Source organism: Corvus kubaryi, unplaced genomic scaffold (assembly GCF_017639235.1).
Source record: "Corvus kubaryi isolate FWS band 111438036 unplaced genomic scaffold, C.kubaryi_AGA036_p1.0 132, whole genome shotgun sequence".
Lineage (NCBI taxonomy): Eukaryota > Metazoa > Chordata > Aves > Passeriformes > Corvidae > Corvus > Corvus kubaryi.
The window spans coordinates 3,928,517-3,954,263 of record NW_024580666.1 but is presented as its reverse complement, the minus strand read 5'-3'; positions in this window follow the sequence as shown (position 1 = coordinate 3,954,263).

The window sequence follows — 25,747 nt, the reverse complement described above, 5'->3', positions numbered from 1 at the left end:
CTTTTCCCTCAGGCCTCCTCTGTAGTTACTATTTCCCATAATGCCTCCTCTGGTATATAAAAAAAGCCCAAACAGAATGAAAAGAGGGAGGGATAATCATTGCCTAAATCCATAGTAGCAAATAGTCACAGCAAGGACTGCTTGGCCCAATGAACTTGCCATTCATTCCCTCTGAAATATCACTAAACTTGGGCTGAGAATCCTCTTTCTATTTTTAAGAAATGCAGCTTGTGAGTGGGAGTCAGAAGAACCAGATACAAATAAGAAAAAGAACATACGGGACAGCATGTTATGCTGGTAACAGAAGAACAAAAACAGTTGGATTGAGAGGCTGTCTTGGCTTAACTCCTGACTCTCAAAACCCATTACTTCCCTAGTTTGACCACACTGCTGTGGGCAGTCTTTACCCTCCCGCCCACACTAGTTCTAGGTGTTATTTTTTTCTCTAAATTTGAAAATGAAGCTCTTTTGATCAGAGGCAGACCAGACACTGTTTGTAACCTGTGAACCCTCTCAGACTGTAGCACAGACATAAGTCTAATGGTTGCAGCTGGGTCCTTCATTGCAATCACACTGAATCCCAGATCTAAATTTGGTGGACCCAGTTCAGCTTCAGATAGACAGCATTTCAATGCACTTTTCAGTAGTAGTTATTCACTCAGCACAAGTTGAGTAAGGCATACATAATACAGCGGGTGCAATTGTGCCCTCCCAATTTCCTTCCATCTGTCACCAGTCACGTTGCTGAATCTGCAAACATGTCTGTCCAACACAGTCCAGAGCCCTGCTGAGATCCCTCAGCCACCAATCCAGCTTCAGCACTGGAAGCAGCACAGCATCATTAACACGCCATTATAACCAGATTAATAAGCAGAGCTCTAGAGACACTGTCTTTTCTTGCTGTAAACCTTATGACTGCACTGTGTAGTGTTAGACCTTGTGATAGATACACTTAAGTCCCAGGAGCAAGCTTAGGGCTGTTAAAGTGATGCTAAGTTGCTTTGCATCACTGATAAGTCCCACATCTCAACAAGCATAACAGCGAAACAAAAATGGATACTTTAAGGATATTGCTGGGTTTGGAGCATCTTTTCTTTCGTTTCAGTATTACAGCTAAATTAAAGCCAGTACAAACACATGCTTGTTTCAGCCGCTCAAACAGATACACTGACGCTGGAGAAAGCAAAGGAGGTGCCTACTAAAACACAAACCTGCGCACACACACACACACACACACCTACATGCAGCCTTGGCAGAGTGCCAAAGCACTTGACTGTGACAAACAGCAACGGATCAGTTACATAAATAACAGCTAGAGCTACAGCTCTGTCAGCTACTGTGAGACATTGCTCCTGTCCCTTTGTCTGGGATGTGGAAGAAGAGAAGAGACTGTTTCACTTGGAAGTGATGTACAATGACGATCTAGTCTGACCAGTACAGGGCTGGACAAGAGCTAAAGCATGTTGTTGAGGGCATTGCACTAACACCTTTTAACTACTGACAGGCTTGGGGCATCAGCCACTTCTGCATGAAGACTTTTACAGTGTTTGACCACTCTCTTGGTAAAGAAACGCTCCTAAATGGCTAGTCTAAACTTTCCCTGCACAACTTGGGCCATTCCAACTGTTCTGTTCACTACCTCCCTCTCCACTTCCAATCCTCAGGAAGCTGTAGAGAGCAATGACACCTCCCCTCAGCCTCCTTCTCTCCAAGCTAAACAAGCCAAGCTCCGCAGCTGCAGGATGTGCCTTTCAGCTCTTTCACCAGTTTTGTTGCCTTCCTCCGGTTGCATTCAAGATCCTTCCACATCCTTCTTGAACTGTGGGGCCCAGAACTGCTCACAGCTCTTGAGGTGAGGCCTCACCAGTGCCTAACATAGCAGGATAATCACTTCTTTGACCAGCTGGTGATGCTGGGTTGCATGCACCCTGGGATGGGGTTTGCTCTCTGGGCTGCCAGGGCGCAAACTGCTGGCTCACACTGAGCTTGCTGTTGACCAACACCCCCAGGTCCCTCTCTGAGGGGCTGCTTTCCAACCACTCTTCTCCCAGTTCAGACTTCTGCCCAGCATTGCTCTGTCCTAGGTGCAGAATCCAGTATTTGGACTTAATTTCATGACAGAACTACAAGACTCCAGATTCAAACCATGAACTCCTAGCTTCTTCCACATATTTCCTAGAAATTGACACATGACTTTACACAGTAACCATTGGTTTGAGGTCAAGGATGCTCACATGCAAGTGGCAAGCTGGAAGAGGTGGTGACATGCCTGGGTTCTTCAAGGGACAGAGCTGGAGGCAGCTCAATCCAGCTCTGCAGAGATGGGTCTTAGATCTACCTCTAGCATGTTCTGCTCCCTGACACCCCGCATCCTGCAGACATTCTAACCAAACCCAGACTGCCAGACAGCCCTCCTCCTCTATTGTTTTCCTGCTTTAGATTTGGTTTTCTTTTCATCCCTTCACTACAGGGAAAGAAAATATACCTTTACAAAAAAAAAACAAAAAATCTGGAACTGAATATCTTCAGTGGGCCTGGGAATATTTCCCCACAATTTTACTTGTCAAAAAGTAAAAAATCTATACTATATGGTTCAGTCATAGTTACAAGAGAGAAAGGAGTCATCCTTCCTGGTGATAGATGGCAAGGTTAAAAATGCATCTTGCAACCTCCTTATTAGACACAGAGGAAATGTTCAGCTGGACAAGGCAGTGCAGTTTTAAATAGATAACCTTCTTATATAGGCTGTCTAATAGATGTTGCACACTGCACTCAACTGAAAAAAAAAAAAAAGCAGTTTTCCCCCTTTTTTCTGAGCCGTAAAATGCTAGAATTCCATGGGACTTAACTTGTACTCAGTAGGGCTCAAAAGCCACACAGGCAATAATAAAAAGTGAAATTTAATAGCAATGATATCATCCATATCAGAAATTATTCATCACTAGTCCCAACTGAAATGTAATGAAGAGATGGCATCATGCATTCATGGCATGTCTAAGCACCATCCCACTCTTCATGCACATCCACAAAGCCTGAGATGAACCTACTATTTGCCTTTAAATAGAACTTGAAATTATTTTTTACCAGATAGAGAAATGTCATTCTGAATCTGTGGTATTGAGTCGGAGCAATGATCTTCTATAAAAGCTACAAGTGTACACGCCAGGCACATTGGATATGTTCCCTGCATTACACTTCAGGATACTAGCCTAGAGATCTTTGGGTTCTGGCACTGCACAGACAGGTAATGAGCTCCTTCTAAATCAAGCAGTATACTTTTTTCTTTGTTTATTTCTATATCCACTGCAGCATTTGCCTTAGGCGTCTATAATATGATTATAACTAGAAATGTATTGTAGCAAAGACCTCAAAATCTCTCTCTCAGCCCACCCTGAAACTAAGACAACTTCATAAAATGTCAGGGTTCTCCATGCACGGAACAGCAGGAGCGGAGGGCAATCAGTCAAACACACAGGAGCATAAGCAGTACAGTGATTACTATAACTGAATCTAAGAAGACAAATGAAAACCATCTTTCTATACGAGTCATGCAACAATTTGTGTTTGATTATTAGAATTGATGCAACCAAAGAGAAAAACACTTTTTTGTATCCTGGCATCTCCGCCTTCTGGAAGACCTTAATTTCTCCCAGGCTTGCTTAATTCTTGTCAAGGATTTGTTGCACTTTCTTTAGCTTGTTTCTTGTACTTTCTCACCTTTTAAAGAGGTGGAAAGCCTCAAGTGGTTTGATTTGAATAAGCTTGTTAGTATAACAAACCACCAAAAAATAGATACTGATACAGCAATATCTGCTTGGATCCATATATTCTATTTCTAAGACTATATATATTCTTATATAACCCTGGACTTTTCTGAAGGCAGAACGAATAATGGGCCAGGATATCAGGACACTTTCTCTACAAAAGGGTTCTTTTATATTGGGATGACCTTTTTCTCACAGTAGCATAAACTCACTCCAAAGGAAGAAGTTGCACCTCTAATACTATCTGACTAGTATCTCTGCCAAATACTGGGGGGAAAAAAACTGCATAAAGAAAAATTTAAAGACCATGGATCCTAGTGTCATTTTGAAAATTTTTCATAGGTCTTTCTTGAAGACCAGAGTTGCAATAGCAGCTATGTGGAAAATGCTCTTACTTTACCAACTCAGGTCAATGTGGTTTTGATTAACTGCTAATACATGACTGAATTCAATCTGCAACTGACAAGAAGCTTAGATATAGTAAGAACTTAGGAAAAAGATTCAGAAATAACAAAGACTTTAGTCAAAATCTATGCTTTAATTTGCTATATTTTCCTTTTCTAATCGACCACAAATTTGAGTTGTGGAGGTTAGCCAACAGAAACCAATCAATTGCTGTGGAATCAGGTTCTACTGAGATGCAGGCAAATGCTTCACTTCTCCAGCTCACACTGTCTCTATGACTCTAATAAAATCAATAAACAAGTCTGCAAAGGATGATGAATTAAGATGTACATAGACCCCCCCTGAGATTTTAGCTAGATTTTCCACAATAAATATGAACATTACTTTTACGCCTCTGCTTCATCCAGAGCCATTCTTCACATGCAGTAAATGTGTCCACACAGAAAGTAATGAGGTCTAGGAGATATACTGTAAATTCAAGACCGATCTTTCTTGGTAGAGACTTTATTGCGTAGTTAGACCATAGAATTAATTTCCATATTTTGAGTAATTTTAAGAAGCTTATCTTGAAGATCCCAACTTCTCAATGCATAGGGAAGCTTTTATTGCTGTACATAATAGTGTCTCAAAAGACTAGAAAATCAAAAGGAAGAAAACCTACGCTCACTGTTTAAAGACAGGACACTCTTTAAACTGCTGAACATCATTCCTGTTCTTAAGGATTTTTGTTGTATGATCACAGGAAATATTGAATAAGCAGCATGGTCCTACAGAAGCAATTGTGCATATAGAAACTTCAAAATAAGTTGAGTCCTATTCTTACTCGGAAAATGATCAATTGTTTAAAAGTAAATTTTAAAGTCTTTTCATTTCTTAAGGAAAAGATACTTACTTGTGCAGGAAAGCAAGTTGATAATTAATTAGTATGAATTATCACAGGCAAGTGCCCAAGTATATATTCACCCTGTCTTGCTCACTAGTACAGATGAAGCCTACTTATCTATAGGATACCACTGAATAACAAGGCTATTGAATGACAAAAAACCTACTTTTTTTGTATTAGAATAAATTTTTAATAAAATGTAATTCTTCTGATGCCTGAAAATGTGTGTATTTATGTTTAGTCTTTGCAGAGATTACACTAAACTCTCAACAAAGGGGAAAACTGAAAAAACCAGCCACACAGGCAAAAACATTGAAAAACAGAAGCAACTGAAAGACATCCTATTCAAAAGCAATAATTAAATAGCCTTCATTTTTTGTTATTGCAGTATTTATCAGCCCAAATAAAACACTATTGACCTATGAAATTTAATAAGCTTTCCTAAATTCTAGCTGGTTTTGAGCAGAGCAGAATTAAGAGCTTCCGCAGAGCTGAGCAGGGCGTAATAGAGGGCAGCCAATGCAACACACTGCATAAAGACTGGGGTGGGGCTGCTGAATCCTGGAGTCCCTGCAGAAGAGTTTTGTGTAACAGGCTGTGTTTGTGGCATTGCAAACCTTGTATCACATGCAGTAACTCTGAATGTGGAAAATGAAGACAAAAGCTTTTAGTTATCAAGCAGAAGAGGAAGGATGGAAAAAAAGAAACAAAATCTACACATATAAAAAGAAATTACATGCTGATACAAAAGAAAAAAACATAGCAATGACTTATTAACATATTTATTAAATGTTAGTAATTTTGGTCATTACTTCTGTGTCCACCGAAACAGAGAAAAAAAATAAAACCACCAAAAAAAGCGCTAAAAAGTAACATAACAACTAATATGCTGGACTAGACACAGACCAGAAGCATTCCACCCATCAGGAAAACTTCATTTTAGAATAACAAAATGGGGTAGAATTTATATACAGTAACAATGTCTCTTCATATGCACACAAACGCGTATGTGTCAGCAACTCAGCAACTATGAACACACTGATCAGCATGTGCAGATCACACGAAATACATCTGTATCCCAAATTATTCTACTCACGTGCAAAATTAACATGTACACCCTGTATGTATTTCCCCTTTATATATGTGTGCTTTTGTTCTAAAAGGCAAGTTTATATATTTGCTGGGAAAAAAAATGTATTGCTATTTCAGTTTTGCAAGAGCAGCTTCAGTAGTGCCAACAATAGTCCTTAGTTGAGGCAGGCAGGTGATAGCCTGTTCTTTAGTTTCAGCTGCATGAAATCTCCCCACCGTTTACTGTAATTTAAAATTTCTGCTAACTATGCTATTAAATATGTAAAAAATAAATTCAAATAATTATATTCAACCCTTCTTCCTTAATTGCTCTGCAAGTCATTTAACGGAGAGCATGACTAATGTGTATCCAATCGCAGACCAATCCCATAGATGCTAGTAATGTTTTCCATATGAGTAATTCCAGAGAAACTACTACAATGACATACCTAAGTAGTATTTTCCGGTCTGACCCCTAAATTCATTAGTCCCCAGTTCAGATAATCCCAATTGACCAGATATCTTCTGCTCTAAAAGAAGTCTTTTTTTTTCGGACTGTAGTCCCACCTCCCTCAGAAGCAGAAGGGTCAGGCGTTCAAAACACATATATCAGCACTGAGATCTCTTTCATTTCACGTTCCTAAATTAACTCCAATTCAGAAACAAAATGAATAGCATCATCTAGTTTATTTATTTTGTTTTCTGCAATACGACACAGAAGACCTCAGTACCCACACCAAAGCTTCAATGGAAAAAAATTTACCCTAATTTTGATTTGAGATAAGCACTAGGCTGAGCCCATTTCACTCTATACTAATTTATACTTCCATCTTCAATTAATTATTAGCCACAAGATCAATTACCTGGATTTATATTACAAGGAATTTCAAACACACATCCTGAGGCAAGTAGCATAAGGCACAGATAGGAGAAGAGGCCAATGTGATATTAAAGGTTACTGAATGGGCAGACATAGGTCACAAAATCGAGTTCATATACTTTATGAGGGATACAGTTCAGCCTGAAGCCTGCTTTTCATTTAATCTCAGAATTTCAGACCTTTCATTATAGCTGCAGCATTTTTTTGTTTTCTTGTTTCTGGCAAGAGAGAGAATCACTAAGATTAAAGAAGATGAACAAAATATTAAAGAACAAACTGCTGAAGGGTGCAACATAGTGCACTTATTGTTTAAAGAAAGAAGCCAAGATTTGAGTTTATCAAGCCAATACCACAGACACTTCCATGAGCACAGATTTTGCAGGGAGGCCGAGGGGCTGCCACGCTCACACTGGAGAGAGAGCATTTTTCAAGTGTCTTGATGGGCTGCAGGAGGGAAGGAAAAGGGCAGACACAAACCCTGAACTGCTCCTGTTTTCCCCATTCACCACCACAGCAGGAGCTATTTTCTGCTTCTAGGCAAGGATCTTATTTTCCTACACATCCTTTTGCTTTCTGTTGAATAAGCAGCTTGCTACTACCACCACACACATATTTAGAGAGAGTGGGAAATGGGCGTCTTCAGTTTTTAATACTGTTAGTTTCCCAAAGCTTTTTTCTAAACTTTTTTCCTTAAACCTTCTGAGGCAACAGTATTAGATTTGGGGGTCAAAGCATTTTTCTAAAGGACACCAAGTACTGCAGAAGATTTATGTGGAGTTTTAGTAACAACAGCAGAACAAAATTAAGCAGCCAACCTTTGTCCAGACCAGCAAGCAGCCTCTGCCCTCGCAGCAGGCAGGGACTGAGCTCGGCTTCTCTCTGGCGTTCATCAGGGCACTCCAGACGTCCTGCTTGGTTCCTGCTGCCATGATTCCCAGGGGATCACTGTCGCAGGGCTTCTGATGCATTGCCCATCTCAGCCTTCACCGGCACAGACTGGGCCCCAGGCACTCCCTTCACGAAGCTGTGAGCAAGGGGATGCGTGCAGCCAGAGTGCCCTGTGGCAGGGAAGCCCTGGCTGCTTCCCACTCAGCCTGCAGTCACAGTAGCTTTGCACCACTTCTGCCTCACAGCTCCCATTTTCTTGGGGAATCCAAGTGCAAATTTTCTAAAGTGTGTCCTGGACTTCATTTCTTTTCCCGGCATTTCCAGCAGGTTTAGAAATAGCAAAACCCTGCAATATTGCTGCCCAAATGAGTTTTAGAATACATATCTATAAAAGACATGATCTGAAAAGCACCTAATAACGGTTTTCTGTGAAATTCAACTAATTTCAAACCATATGCTGGTATTAGACACTAGGGGCAACACTACACGAGTGTGCTGCGGCAAGCTTACCCTGGGAGCCAGCACAGGGACTCCATCTCAAGTGAGGATCAATTCCAAACCCCAGAGCAGCTTTGCAATTATCACAAATTATCATCACTGAAGCTAAAGAGCTCAGTCACCAGGCTGTGTAGCCACAGAAAAGCTTTTCCAGCTCCTGAGGAAGCCTAAGGAACTACTACAGGGCTCTGCTCTGAGATACAGAGAGGAAAGCCCCATTAGACCCCAGGTATCCCCATCACATTTGAACAACCTGATTGTGACTTGCAGGTCGTTTAGGTGCCTTTAAAACTGTCAGTCTAATTTCACATGAATGACTACTTATCCACAGTTGCATATTATAGCCTGCATTAAAAAAAAAAATTTAGTGTCACTAGATATTTTTAATGTGTCCTCGACACTTAAGGAAGAGGCTGTACTGAATAGACTTTCTATTTTGATATTTTCTGCTATGGTTAACATCAGAAGGATGGCATATTTTTGATGAATTTTCTCCAAAGGATTACCTCCCAGTAAGAATCCTTCTGTGAAAGAGCTCAAATTGTGGGTGTGAATGAAAATGAAGGCTCTAAGATACCACTCATGCTCTGTTATATAACATTTTCTTGACTCTAATTTACCCTGTTTGCAAAGTTGCTATGTTTGGTATCTTACACAGCCTACACTCAGTTCCTCAGGCTCAATTCAGAACATCCACTACATGTAGCAATTAGTGTCATTTTATTATTATTATTATGAATGGCACAAAATCTAGTTTGCAGCAGGAAGCAAAGTAATTTCAGGGAGAAAGAACAGGGATTGGAGACAGGAAGCATCAACTTACTAGTATTTTTGAAGCCAGCCAGAGTTGCTGTTTTTTGCACTACCAGCACACATGAATCTTCTAATGTCTGTCCTTTCTACTAAAATACAACTTCTGAAAATGTTAGAAACAGCATTAAAACTAAGCATTAGAATACAGCATTAAGAGAGAGTCCAAAGTAAACCTCATTACCTTCCTATAGAGGTGGCCAAATAACTTTGCATATAGCTGCTTCATGGACGTGTTTTAGCTGTTGTATACTTGTACAACTACCATTGAACCCTAAGGACTGCAAATATCCCTAGGCAGAATAGGTCCATAAGGTTTCCCTCTGTATTTGCCCTCACAGGTGATGCTGAGCAGCAGAGTAGGGCATTAATTACTGCAATCTGCTGACAGTTTAATTTAAGGAACAGTGACATCATGATTTAAGGTCTTTACTTATGTTACTATCCTGATTTCATCAGTTGCAATTTGCTACACTTTTTTTGCTCTTTGCAATTTGTTACACTTGGATAAAGCACCTCATAGCCTTAGTTTATGCGATATTATTTGTAGTTCTAAACAAAAACTAAACAACAGACAGGCAAATAAAGCCTACAAAAATAGGAATAGCTTTTGCCTCAGCTTTCTCTCATGCCAGTATTGACTGGGGAAAATTCAAATTTTAAAAATCTCTTTGCTAACCTTACTTGTTATCAAAGTAACTGACTGCTTAAAAGTCTTTGACATACTTACACCTGAAACATTTTAAAGGAAATATTTCTAACCTCCCTGCTTAGAGATGTTAAATTTCTGCCCATGGTGACAACAGGCATTCCTATCTCATGTCGTGAACTACATTGTAAACAACTCTGAGTCACACCATCCAGTACTTATTTTCGAATCGGAAGAGACTGCTGGTAACCAAAGGAGATTTCTCCCTCGTGCTCTCTCTGGCTGCCCAGGATGTTGCTGGGCAGTACACGATCTTTGGTAGAACACTCTCTTGACTGGTTTGGACTAAGCAGCATTCAGGTGCCATCTCTTTCTTTCCTACTTTCTTTATATGTGTTTTTTGACACAAACCATGTACGTATGACCCACTTGATAATGTGTACTTTGCAGGTCATGTTCCTAAATCCTGAAACTGGGACAGTAGAGGTGCACGATGGCCAGGTGCTGTGGGAGCTGCAAAGACAATGTGTCTGTGAAAGATGACAGAACTTCAGGTCCACAGAAGAAGTTTGAATCCCAGAGAGCCAGACCTGAAAAAAAACACAAAATGGGTAGGTCCGACTCAGCTCCTCTCTTGGGATTTGATCTCTTCCTCCTCATCGCCTCTCCAATTTCTCTTTGCTTCAATCCTGTCCGCTCCTGAGCTCATTACTATGTGTAATTTCAATGCCTAAATGGCTCCTTAGCTTAAAGAGTATGTCCCTTTCCCCCCCACATTCTTCCCATTTATTTGTTCTCCTTTTCCTCATGGAGGTTTTCAATCCTTCAATCCCATTTTTTTTTCACCAAAAAAATCCCACCCCGAAACCAAAAACAGCAACAAAAAATAAACCTATTTCTCTGAGCCTAGCCAATCACCAGCAAAATCAGGCCAAGTTGTTCTACGCAAATAACGTCCAGCAAAGGAATATTTGCTGGGTAAGCAGGTATAAACATGACCTGATGATACAACAACTGATGTCAGAAAAGCTTGCAAGATCCTTGAGCAGCCTTTGCTACCTAACACTGGTGCCAGGGCAACATGCAGGGCCCACAAGAGGTGATCATAAATCACACACCAGTACATGGATCAGACTCCTGGACTATCAGCTTTCTTCTCAGTCATCTGCTCAATGTTGCCTCTGTTCCTGCAACTCTCCCAAGCCAAAACAAGCATGGAGTGAGGGCAGGGCCTGTCCCTTTCAAAGTCATGTTAACAAAAATTATGCCCATCTGCTCAGAAGGTATGCTTTGGAGCATGATGTATAGAAGCAACAGTACTGGTTTTGTGCCAAAGCTTGGTCTCTATTCCCTCTGACTCACAAAATAAAATCATCCTTGTAAACATAAACTGTAATCTTATAAAACAAGCCTTTTAGCAGAGTCCTGAGACAGACCAATCTCTTGGAGAGCTAAACTTACCAAACAAGGAATGGCTTTCGGTGCCTGTCACAAGCTAGAAGCTCTTTCCTCTATGCAGCACTTCCCCTCTGATAGCAGTAACAGCAGACTGACAAGACAGGAACAACATGTCAGGCTGCAAGTTCTTTGGTTAACCTTACCCCTTGGGTTAAAACACTGGTATGGAAAATTTACATCAAGGAAAAAAATCCATCTCAGTCCATGTTTTTGTTCAAGTGGTATAGTTGAAGTGACAGAAGTACTCACAGACACTGTCCCTATGCAAAGACATTCTGCTGATACAGATCTGATGACACTGATAAAGCAGAGACAGGTTTGCAGCATAAGCAATGGCTTTATATTGGCAGAGTGACATTCAGAATACCACAATCTTGTGTGTGTTGTGTATACCAGACTATATAAGACACAGGAAAAACATATTTTTTGCAAAACTTTTACTATCTAAGGCCTTAACCCTACAGTCTAATTTATTCATGCACACTGAAAATTCCCTTTAGTGATCATGTTAGTTTTCTTTTCTAACAGGGTGAACCAGTCCCAGATAATGTAGCAAAAGCAGATACTATTAAGGCTAGCAGATTTTTGTGCTCACACCTGGGGCTTCATTTTTTAAGGACCTTGCCTTACATGAAAGCAGAGCTTTCAGACATAGCCACCATTTGTTCAGTAACAGACTGTTTATGGTACTTGAGAATGTCACGCCATCGCTGCAGAAAACTGTAAGGTGTTCTCTCCAAGGAGTCAACAGTGTTTTTGGGAATAAAATGCTGGAGACAACACAACATCTCACTCCATCACATTGGAGATTTAGCAATCGCAGGGGTGGCAAGATCAAACAAAGCATCCAATTTAATTCCCCCATTCTTTTTCCCTGTATTCCAGGTACACTCCAGCTTCTAAGACATCTGTGAGGTTATGAATCAACGCAGATAATCCCATCCTTCACATGTATAGACACGTTCTCAGTAACAGAGTGGCAAATCAGTGCAAATGAGTCCATTGATCCCTTTCACAATTCAGCCACAAATCAATTTAGTGTAAGATTTATGTGATGTTGAGAACAGCAGTTGTAGCTTGAGCAATGATATAATTAGGGATGTTCTAAGTGTTTGGGGGAAAATGAAAGAGTAGTGTTTCCCTTAAAAAACAGTAAAAAGGCACCAATGGAGCAATAATGTTTTTATTGTCTGCATAGTTCCAGTGACATAACAGTTTTAGCTGTAAATGGTCTTTAAGTTCCAGTAGTTTGCAATAAAACAAATCATTACTGCGATGGTCCATGTCGTCACTAGGAACAGAGGAACTCTTTTTCTCATTAAAATCAGCCACAGGCAAACATCTCCCGCACATGCTGCCGTTTGAAATCTGTAACATTACAGAGGCCAAAAAGTAAAGCAAATTCAGTCTAACCATATTGTAGGAAGAGGGGATGCATCCAAAAAGAACATCTCTCCAAGTAACCAAGCACACCCTGCCATAAGCAGGAGGTGACACCCTGGCAAACAGATATGAGACAAAATGAAACTAAATTCTAGTACTTGTGTAGTGACCTCATGAGACACCACCATGAGTACTGAACCCAGCTCTGGAGTCCCCAGCACAGGAAGGACATCAACCTAGAGCAAGTCCAGAGGAGGGCCACAAAGTTGATTAGAGGGACGGAGCATATCTCCCACAAGGAAGGTCTAAGAGAATTGGTGTTCAGCCTGGAATAGAGAAGGCTTTGGGCTGACATAATTGTGGACTTCAAGTACCAGGAGTGAGCCAACAAGAAAGATGGAGAAGAATTTTTACAAGAGCATGTAGTGATAGGACAAGCAGGTATGGCTTCAAAGTGAGAGTGGGTTTAGATTAGATATTAGGAAGAAATTCTTTACTGTGAGGGTGGTGGGGCACTTGGAACAGATGACCCAGAGAAGCTGTGGATATCCCATCCCTGGAAGTGTTCAAGGTCAGGTTGGATGGGCAACCTGGCCTAGTGGATGCTGTCCCTGCCCCTCAGTAGAGAGGTTGGAACTAGATGATCTTTAAGGTCCCTTCCAACCCAAACCATTCTATGATTCAATGGTTTATCCATATACTTGCACTTGTCCTGCTGCTTAGCTATGTAAAAATAAGGAAAACTTCAGTTATCCTACACTCTTGGAAATTAATATATGAAAATACTTCCACTGTGGTACAAAGGCACATGGTTCCTGCTTCTTTCTGTTTGCTCCCTTAGTAATTCAAATCCCACATTTCCTTTGACTAGATCAGATTTTTTCAAAGCTCCATAAATCAGGACACACAGAGCACATCAACCTTTACACTCACAAGTACATGCCATCCCCATCACCTCTCCAAAGCCAGCATAAAATGAGTGGGATTCACCTTCCACACCTTCCACATCACTGATGTATTCCAGGGGTTTTGTCACTTGTTGTACTTGCAGTCAAAGGGTTGTGTTTATGGAGTGTTAGAAAACAGATCCAGACATTGTGTTACCCTGGCAAAATATTTCCTAGAGAAAGAAGGCACTTCCACTCAGTCATTTCCGCACAGGCATTTCAAAAGGCTTCATACAAATTGGAAGGGTCAAGGTATCCCAGGGGTATCAAACATTTCGTTCAGGACCTTGGGTATTTTCAGCCAAATTTTACCATCAACTTTAAGCTCTTGTCTGCTATACTTAGCACTCTTTATATTTTAAATATCAATTGGCCACCGCTGGTAAGAAATCAATTATTTTAACATTGTTTAAATCTGTATTTTTTGGTTTTTTAGGGTTTTTTCCAGACCTTTTTGAGGCCTGTGTCTTTATTATAGGAATGTAAAAATGGGATAAGATATTTAAATAATTGGCCTTTCTAAGTTATCACATAAGAATGCCAGAAAAAACACTGTGGGTTTTTTTCTGTGCAAGACAAGCTTTAGTTTTAGGTGTTATTTTTATCTAGTAGGTAAGGCCTGCTGTTGTTAGATAGCTTAGCAGCTCACAGATAGCTAAAGATTGTATATGACTTGTCAGAAACATGATGAAAAGGAGGCAAGAGCTCTTTGAAGTCTTATCTCTTTTTAAATCATGTGGCTCTTATCCCCAAGCTTCATAGTGCACAAACATATTTGTAAATTACATTCGTCAGCAGTTTTGTGTTATACTCAAAATAACATATAGTAGTTAACATCACAATAGTAATGTAAGATTATATATTATCAGTGATATTAAATGTGAACTCTGCAAACATTCTGGAAAGCAGCTTGACTGCCTTGTCATACAAGAATACCTGATGCAAAGACAGGCCTATTCCCTTGCTTACTACCATATGGCAAATCACTTTAACATGAAAATGAAGCTTCTTTAGGGGAAGCTTGTAATCATAATTACAGTGAAGTAAACCATTAAGTGTTTAGTTCTATCTTACATTACAAAATCTTTTAGCTAAGTCTCTCCAAAAACATAAGAAGTTTATTTTATAAAGACTTAGCTGAAAAAAAATCCATGTCATTAAGAGCAAATAATAAAAGAGTTTACATACATGAAAATCCAGAAAATGGAACGACAGACTGTATGTCAAAACAACCAGCATTTCTTTTCATTAAATCTTTGAAATCCCTATTATCTCCCTGATTATAGTCATAAATGATACTTAGAGCAAAATGTACCACAGGAAACACCTGAGATACTTTGACCTTGTTTTGCAATGCACCTTTCCTCTTTGCTTTTCTGGCCAACATTATGTTTTCAAGATCATCTAAATTTTTTTTTAAATTTTGAAAAATAGCACTCTCCTGTCTATAGTTTGAAAGCTCAATTATTTCCTGAGAAGAACAAAAAAATAAATGTAGGAGCTAAATCTGAATAGCTTTCAGCAGGCTGTGTGCCAGATTTCAAGGCAGTGGAACAGCTACATTTATAGACTCATCCTCCCTTAAAGTGTACAAAGTTCACAAAAATAGAAAAATTACATCATATTCTGCTGCATCATTCTCTCACTGTTTTCTGCGTTTTCATATTCCCATGTCTATGAAAAATGGCATATGGAATATGAAAACAAATTCATCTATTCAGCATGAATCTTGTCAGGTTAAATACATACCTTTTTCTGCCAGAATTAGGGAAATAAGTCTTATAATTAGCAATAGCAAGCAAAAAGAAGACTGACAGAACTTATTTTTGTCTTGATGCAACCTTCCAGTAGCATCTGTAGTACAATATTCCATCTGTTTATGCCTGGGAGAGTTTCACATTACCTTTGCCCATTTTCTGGTGTCCTTTGGATAACATTTGAAATGCTGTAACTTCCTCATCAATCTCCATACAAGCCAAAGAGTTCCTACTAGAAACATATGATTTATGTTAAGCTTTTAAAACTCTTATCCAGAACTGCAATATCTGTGCTTATTTGCCAAACAAGCAAGATGCACCCAGCTTAAGAAAATTCCAGTCTAGCTTGAAGATAAGATTTAATGCCCAAGTTGTCCATGAATTATCACTCAGCGTAGTGGGGAATCCTGTCCAGAGCCATCACCGCTTCCTCACCACTAGTTTTCACATGCAGCCCCCATGCCCCAGAGTGGCACAAATGCTCCCTTGAGCTGGAGTCAGTGTCCTCAGGTCTGCAAGCCAGCCAGCCCCAACCCCATACAGCCCCAGCCCGGGGTGTGTGTCAGGATAACCCAAAAAGGGAAAGGAGCTGCAGCAGTGGTGGAGCAGGTGCTCCCTGAGGAAGCCTTTACTCTAGAGAGGATTGTAGATAGCTGCTCCATTTCCCATTCAGCCCCTGGCAGTAGCAAGAGAGGTTGGAGGCAATCAAATAGCTCCTTATGAGGTGCAGTGGCTTCAGCGGTAATATCACAGCATTAAAGACGTTATTGGACATTTTCACACATATTTTTAATTTTCAGAGTGTTTCAACAATTGGAATCATGAAGTTAATACACTGAAAGAAGTTACATGGGCATAACTTGTGCAATTGTAAATTTTACTCTACTGTCAGTCTTGCTTAGGGTTTTTTAATAAAACACAGCTCTGTTTGGCTGATGTGCACTGTATTAATTTTTCAAAAGATAATATTTAGACCACATTGTCTCGTAAAAACCATTCACTAAAACTTAAGCAAAGTGTTTTTAAAAGTATTATTTTACTCACAGTTTCATACTCTTATCAGAGATGATCAGAAATCTGTATATTGTACCTGAATCTCTGGCAGAAAGTTGAGAAAAAAACCTCATGTAACAAACTATCACTAGGTGAATAATGCAAATGGCTCAGACATACGGACACCCACATAGGGATCCACGCTGGTTGAACTTTATTCCTATATATTTACATTTTTGGAAGAAGAATCTAGAACAGAGAACAGAGTTTACCTTCCCACTAAAACCAGTATTAGCTGTAACATTGTTAACAGATTGAAATCTGAGCAGCCTCTCAGATCTGACTGGGGTTTTATTCCCTCATGAAGCGCTACACAAAAGAATAATCTCTACCAAAAAGGGCAAAATGAAGTACAGGAGGAAAAGGCAATCCTATATGAAAAAATGCTAGGCTAGAATACTCTCAACTACACCTTGTTAGTGTTTCAAATAAACCATTATTCATGCCTTCATCTGTATGTCGTATTTAATTGGACTTTCCTCCTGGTGTTCTTCCTGCCATGTGCTCTCTTTCCCAGGACTATGAATGATTCAGCTAATGCTCCCAAAACCACCAGTTTTCTCTGCTCTTCTCTCCTCAGTGGAGCATTATGTGGTCTGTCCAGACTACAACAAACATGTACTATGCTTTTTCCTCTCTTTGTAGCCAGGGTCCAGACTCTCAAACCCAGCTCCCATTGGACTGGGGAGAATGTAGCACTGCCTGGGTGCACAGTGCCATTACCCAGGATTTGCCTTCTCCTGATCTTTCACATCAAGAGGTCTTGCACAGGGAAATATAACTCAGCATAGTTCCTAGGTCTACCATATCAACAACTTTGACTCTTGACACGTGTATGAACAATTTTGTCGAAGACTCTAAGGCAGTTTTCCCTGGAAGCCAGACTTATTTCTTCATGATTGAATTATGCTTTTAGATTCATATTAATCTTAATTATGAGTTGCCTAATCTCACTCTCACTCATATGTGTATAACTATGGTTTTAACAAATTGCTTGCTAACGTTCTTTTAAATTTGTATCAGAGGAGAATGATGTGAGTTATACCTTTGACAGAAATGTGTAAAAGCCACATGAGGTATGTTGCCACTTTATAAAGCCTGGAGCATTTATTGATGCCTTATTTTACTCTACATTAAAAAACATGTAATTTTGTGGCTTTAGCTTCAAACTCGGTGTACAGCTAACATTACATCATGCTTTTCTTTTCTAAACTTAATAGCCTTTTAGCCAAAGAAGTGTTGTCCATTCATTTAATGCAATGGTACATCTCTTATGGTATGAGTGCTCGGATGACACTGCTGTCAGGACTGGTACTTTTCCAGTGCTGCTCTTGGGACCAGATATCTGGATCCTTTTCTTCATTTTTGATAGCTCATAGCCCAGAAAAATTTCTCACTGTGACATAAAAATAGGATAAATACCTGTATTAGCACAAGAATAGTAGGAAACAACACAAAGATTAGACCAAAAGGTATGTGATACTTTAATTTTACCTCTGTAGGTGGTAGCAAAATCCTGAAAGGACAGCAGAGTAGGTTTTTTCACCAAAGTTCCCTAGAACTGTCTATGCAAAACAAAACAGAGCTATCCCAGTGATTCAAATGCATCCAAAATATCAGTAAATTCAAAGCACTTTCAAGAAACCTAACCCTTATTCTGCACTTGCACTCTTGCTTCCATGAAGAAATTACCTGAATTTAGCACTGAGTTTAGCTGACTCTGATGCAAATGTCCACAACACATGTGGCACTTGAGTCCTACCAAGTATTGAGTCCTGCTGTATTACCACAGCAACACAACACTGCGCATGGTGTTCCCATTTCTGAGGGTAGATACCAGGAACCTGAGTGAGCCACACAGGAATTGTTTTTGTATTGAATCATGAGATTGCTTCTCTGCCTTTTTGTGGCCCTGTGTGGGTGTGTTTCTAGCCTGCTAACACAACAAATTAAAACATTTCTGATTGCACGTGCTTTTCTTCTCTGTTGTGGCCGCTGTTATGCATAACCTGTTAACTTTTCTATTAATAAAAGATGGCTCAAATAGAAATACAAAACAAAACCTGTCAGAGAAGAAGCTCCCTGTGCCCATAGCTCAGTAATAAGAGGACTGATCAAGACCATTATGCAGGATGGATGAAAAGGCAAAGCAGAAGATACAGAATGAGGTCACTTCAGTTTCTCTGAGGTGGTCCAGCAATTCACTGTTGCTTCTTAGACATGAACTAGGAAGTGTCAAAGAGGCGAGGGATGAGAAAGAAAGAGAGGTGATTCTTCATAAACTAAGTTTAATCAGAGTCAGTAACTTCTTGTCACTGGTTGTTGTAAATGTTAAGAATTTCCATTGATCAAGAGGAGAACCATGTCCAGGATCATGGAGAAGGAAACCTACTGAAGGTTATTGACTGCAGAGTGACTGCCTCAAATTTCTTATATGTTTGCTGCCACAGGCACTGTATTTAGGCCAATAGGCCATACTCTGACCCACTGCAGCCCTCTTCACACACTTGTATATGATTAGGTTTTAAAGAGGGCAGCTTACAAGTAATGTTTTTTATTATGCCTTCTAAGATCTAGGGTATGTGACATTATAATGGTAACTGAAACGCATTTTTCACTGGTTGGGCTCATAAGTCTTCTCAGTTCCTGGCTAGCGCATGGAGAATTAGGATACCATTTTCTGGTAGGTAACAGGAATTGCATGTCTAATCTCCATGTATACTGAAATGAAAATGTACTTCTTAGTGTTTGCACATACAGACATCCTGCCAAGTACATCAGCAGTTGCTTGAGTCACAGCATCTGCTGAGTTTCTGAATCATGCTCTTAACCTTGAACGTAGTAAGACATTGGAAACAGCTCCTGATATGTGTTTCAGCTATTATGTATTTACATACCACAGGGAGTGTGAAATATGCAACAGTCCTAAGTGTCTCATCAAAAGAATCGTATTCCTCTTCCCATCCAAAATACCTGGACCAGGGCTGGAAAGAGGCTGGTGCATTCACTGGTCCCTCAGTGCAAAGGTAGTTTAAAAAAGAGTATTCACATTTTCTTTCCCCACGAAACCCACACCAGTATACATTTTTGGTTTATTCATTAAAATATTTCAAACATTTACCTAATGTAATTCATCTAGTGCTTTTTGTACACTGCAATATTAGCTGTGGTAGGCAGGGCTGCTATGCAGAAGGACCTCAGGGGGCTGAAGGGGTGGGCTGACAGCAACATTGGGAAGTACAACAAAGGCCAGTGCAACATCCTGCCCTGTGGAAACAATCAGGCCATGCAATAGTAGAGAGTGGGGAGCAGTTGGCTGAAGAGCAACTTCACAGAAAAGGACACGCAGGTCTCATGGAACACAGGCTAAACATGTCAGCACCATGCATTTGTCCAATTAGATATTAAGAGATTTTTACATCATAACGTTGGTCAAATTCAGGTTCTTGTTGCCTGCAAAAGCTGTGGAAGCTCTGTCCTTAAATTTATTCAAAACACAGAGCACCTGCTCTAAACTGACTATGCTTTGAGCGGGACAAGTTGGTGTCCACACAGTTGATATCCAGAGGTGATTTCCTACCTGAATGAAGGGGTTATTCAGTTATTACTCCCCAATGACAACACATTTTAATACATTCTAAATAATTTCACATTTAGGAAAAAAGAGTTGTGTTCCCTCCTTCCACTGCAAGCCCGCTAAATCACTATTAAAAATTTTAAAAATCCTCTTAAAACTAAACTGTCTAAAATTATAAACCAGATGTATGTATTCAGACCTCTGTGTTGCTAATCAAGGTCTGGAACAAACAGAACAGACTTTCACTGCTAACTCCAGCAGCAGCCAATAGCAGATGTTCAGGGAAATACCAAGCACTCAGTCTTGTACTCAACATTGGATCAAGCAAGTGGCTGGAACGAGCCCCCTGCCATCGCTGGACCTTTGTACAGGAGTGGCTCAAAGCTTAAGAAACAATTACATAAAAATGAAGTGAAATCTTCAGGAGCAGCTAGCTCATTAAAATCAGATAAGACACTGGGGGAACTGGTTTCTGGAAGGACCAGACAATCATCTTTGAATTTCATGTTCCAGGAGGCATATCTCAAAGGTTTTTTTTAAAAATAAGTGAAGCAGAATAACTGTTCTGCTAAACACGTTCTTTACATCTATCAACCAGTCCTTAGAACTGATTGCTAGATGCTAAGAAGGTGTTTAGCAGAACAGTTATTCTGAACCAAAAGTCACATCTGGATCGCTGCACACAAAAAGGCAACCAACAGATAATATTTTCTTTAACCTTTTTAGTTATTTTTTAATGTACTTTCTCTTGTAGCTCCTAAAAATTTTCATGTCAAAGTGTTCCACAGTTCAATTGCACAGCAGGCAAAAAAGTATCTTTTTCTTGCTCCAGTGTGAGAAGTTTTGGCTGAGGATTTTGTAGTGGGCTCTTTTTTGTACTCTGATGGCACAATATATGCAAAGAACTACGTGATAACTTTCAGCTCTCTCTGTGTCTCTTGCTCCTTTCACAACAGTGTCACACACTCACTCTCACCCACCATATTTCTAAAGACACATCTGAGTTCATGGGTTGAATAAGTATTTTAGTCTGTATCTCACCCAGCCTAAATGAACAGAAAAGGCTCATGGGAATGAAAAGCCCGATCAGAAATATTGCTAGCTGGTATCGTTGGGAAAGAACATGCTGCTATGTGCAACAACAGGTGTAAGGGGAAGCCACAGAAAACTCATTTTGCACTCCAGCTGACTGCCTGAGGCATACCAGAATTGAACATGTGAATTCCCTATGAATAAAATATATTCATAAGTGTTATTTTGTCACTTCCTACCCAATGGGGTGAATACAAACACTTGAGTTGTGGACAACAGCATAACCCGTAGCAAGTCAATAACTTTTAACACAGAAGGCATCTTCCTTTTTAAATGTTTGACCTCTGTACTTTGAGAATTCACATTATCTTTTAAAGTGTAAAAGCATTGGAGCACACAAAAATCTGACTACACAAAAGCTATGCAAGAGCATTAGATTTAGATATAGTCTTTTCAGGATTATAGACACCCTCTGGCTTAATCCCTGTGTCAAAAAGGATGATTTGTGAATTAGTGTGTCATTAAGATGTAAGTAAGTCTGTAGCCCCTAGCAAAAAACAGACACAGTTGAACCATGCATGTGCTTTCAGACCTTTCTATACATTGAAGACTTTAGCCTGCAGAGTGTCATCCCAATAATATTGCACTGTTTATTCAGCCACTACTCAGCATTCCTGGTTTTACACCACCAGAGAGAAAGTAAAAATTTTGCACGCAGCTCTCTGTGTTCAGCTTTTTTTTTTTTGCCGTATTATGGTCTCTTGTTTTAATGTAAAAAGGACTATGCAATAATTCCATTTACCCATGTTCCCATTTTACAGACTCCTTCAGGAGCTGGTTCATTCAAATAAAAATTTGAGTCTGATCTTCCCATAATTGTGTTATGTTTGAACTATTTTCAAGAGGTTTGCTTCCTTTATGTGCTATGAATAATTCCAGTGTTCAGAGACTTTGCAGCTGTTCAAGCTGCAGCCCATCTTTGAGTAGCTTTGCCAAAATTTAGATACACACTTATGCATGTGTGTGCATAAACACATACACAAACTCTTGACAAGTAGAGTGGTAAAATATGGAAGATCTAATCAATATGTAAAACTATTCCTAGGAAAATAAATGCTTTGTCATGTTTGGCATGCCAAGTTAACAAATTTGGAATTTTAAAGAAATAATGACTCCAACAGAAAAAAAAAAATCTGAGCACTTAAAGGTTAGCTCTGCTGGACTGGTTTCTACCAGACTTCTTGTCTACCAGCATCCTCCTTTCTGGTGCCTGCAAAACTAACTTGAACTAATGCTTCCCCCACTAGTAATAGAGGCCACAGATAAACCCCATTTTTGTGGGCAAAGTAGCAGAATGGGAAAGGCAGAAGCAAGCATGATTTCTGAAGAAGAGTTCAGATGTAGAGGCAATAAATAGCAAAAAGCCCCAGTCTCTAAGTCAAGCACTTCTGACTGGACTTTACTTCCTCTATGAGAGTTTACTGCAGATCATCCCCACATTTCTTCTTTTCAGTCATTTTCAACATAATGTTTTTGTTTCTAGTCTGTTCCTTACTATTCTTACTTGGAAATGGCTTTTCATTCCTGCTATCTCCCCAGCTACCTTCCTGTCATCTGCACATAAATAATGCAACCAAACAGGGATGTAAAGCCTGACTAAATTTAATTTAAAATAACGAAGACTACAAACTCAGAAAGCTGAAATCAGAAAACCTGCTCAAAAGCAAAGTTCTGCAATGGAATTCTAATGTAACTTCTATTCCCTCTTACATTTGTCAGGGACTAAGTCTGGGTACAGAGTGATGCTTCACGAACCTCTAACTGCAGAACAAGTTCTCCCCAGCTCACAGTAGCTTAATGATCCATATGGGCAAAATATTTGCAACCATCTAATAAAAATACTAATCCATTGATGCTGATGCTGTGCTATCATTGTAAAACGACCAGCTGGGGAGAAACTGGAGTGTTTCACCAACTATTATTGGAAGCCTCAGCAGAGGAATGACTTAGTTTGTGAGCTACAAGTTGAATCTGCAATCCTGATTTCTCTGTAATTAAGGAAGAAGCAAATAACTTGTAACTATTGTTTGCTACCACGTGCCATTTGGAGCCTCATTAATATTTATTATTCAGAAACAGATTTCACTACTTGCATTTTTAACTGAAATTTATATTGATGGGAAATGACCAATCACTCCCTTGCCGTACACAGTAGATGGGTTTTTCAAAAGAATGTTGGAGAATAAACAGAATAAAAATATCCTTTTATTATGTGACCTCACTGTGTTTTTCCAGACAAAAGCTCCTTCTCCTCAAGTCTATACGGTGTCCAGCACAAAAAAATTCAAAACCTGGTTGAAGCCTTTGTGTGCTCAAGCAGTGTTAATAGGAAACTACAATAATAGTCAGTAAAATGAGAAAATTAAGTTCTGCGTGATTCACTCTTTGAAAGGAAATTGGTACCTTTAACTTTCATAAAGGAGAATTATTCAGTGTACGAATCAATCTCTAGCCAGGGGGAAAGAAACAGTAACTCATCAGAGAATCCTCACACTCAGGCTAAAAACTCATGAGTTTCTGAAATGGAGCTCCTTAAACACAGGTTGCTTTGCCTGCACAGGGAAAGCAAGTCATTTAAATGCCCCACTCTCATGCCACCATCTGTCATGAGGCCAGTAAAGAAGTGCCCAACTAAATTATACTAACAATTTTTGAATAATCTGTAGCAGATGCATGCTCTGTGGAGTTGCTGAAGACATAAATCATGTGCAAAATCCTGCTCCTCTTACTTTCATAAATAGCTCTGTTTTAGGACAAAAGTGTTTTTTACTTTCTCCTGATGCCCTGGACAATGCAAATTTATTCTGTTCTGTTGCTTTACACAAGCTTGCACATATTTGCATTCTGCAAAATTTTTAAAACCACATAAGGTGTGGTAGCTAATACACAAGACATGAGGTTTGGTTTTGTTTTTATCTCTTAGGAGGCCACAGCTAGTTCGCTTTCATAGGTCACTGCCTTTGAATTCCAGAAGTGTTCTGCACAGTGACTGCCTTATGTCAGCTATTACAATAACACCTAGTGAAGAAAGTAAGATCTGAGCTGTTATAACAAGCAGCAAAATACAAGGTGCCTTGAAAACTAAGCATATTAAATATGCAGACCATAGAGGCTGCTCACCCAACCATTTTAACAGCGTGACAACAGGGAACAGGATTATTATAGTATCATTCTGGTACACAGTGTTATCTTCAATTGCACTTTTCTGACCCAGATATTTTCAGTGTGCCTCTTAATGGGGAAAGCTCATGGAAACAACCAGAAGAGGTCCTCGTTCATACAGTGATGTCATGTTAATTTTTGTGCTTTTCAAATTCAGATGCAGCTGTCCTGACAGACAGCTTCTCAGGAGTTCAGGAGAGGAAGGTAGAGCAAAACAGCCCATTTCCATATCAGGGAATATTCAGGAACTTTGAAAACCTTCCTGACAGGTAGTACTTGATAGGAAAAGATTGTATGGATGAGTAGAATTGGTCCACTACACGGAACTGTTTTAATTGCTTCTTATTCTTGAACACTGAAGACTGCAGAGCCCTGAAGATCTTTTGCCACAAGAGGTTGCTTCTCGTTTCCTTGCCACATTCACACAGCACCGTTAGCGAGAGGGAGAGCCCAAAAAGGAAAGGCCAGAGATCCCACTCAGGAAGAGCAAACACAAAGAAATTCACCCAGAGCAAAGCATCCTTGGCTCTGTGCAGCAAATGGGCTCTGAAGTTGTAATTGCTACAAAGAGCTCCAAGTCAGTGTGGATAAGGTATGGGGGATAAAAATCAAACTTGGTGTTCTGGAGGGTGCACATTTTGCAAGCTGAGGGTAATTCCACCTATTCCATCTTGAAAAGCAGATAGTAGACATTCACAACAGTAAGAAAAGGGCAACAAACATTATGAGAGACATGGAGAAAAGAGTTTGTGTGAAGAGAGACAAAAATAATAGTCGTTAATTTAGAAAGCAACCCAGATTGACAAAATCTACATATGAAAAATAGTGAGAAATTATTCCTTATTTGTACCTCCTACCAGGATTAAAACTTTAAAAAATAAGAAAAAAGAGGAAAATTCACTTATTGTTAATTATTCTTTTAAACACGCTGCGTGTCAATCAGGTTTGGAACATAATAGTGCCACATTGAGGCCAAACTAATAAAAGAGTGCTGAAAGACTTGTGGAAAATACATCCTTCAGGCTGTTTGATAATTACAATTTGAAACCAGTTCAAGCAGACCCTGACAGCTGTTTGCTGGAGCCTGAAAGGGACACAGTATTGCACCCATATCTTCAACTCCTTGCCAAAGAGCCTCACCAGAGTGTAGGATACAAGGCTAGACAAGTCTTTAGTCTGACCCCATGCTATGGTTTCTTGTCTACACAGAGCAATCCCCCCTTATCTGTTGACAGAATAGGTAAATAGCTATAAATTTGGTAGAAGCTGAATGGAGAATCTCTGTCAGGTCCCATTACCTACAAAATAGTAAATAAAAAGAAAGAAAATAAACAGAGCATGAAGTACTGGGGTGGGTGAGGGAGAGGGAAAGGACAATAAAACTGTAACTTTTTTGGAAGATATTTTAGATACTGATTCTGTTCAGCAAGTCTGAGGCCTTGCAACCTTCTGCAAATGAAATCTGACAGC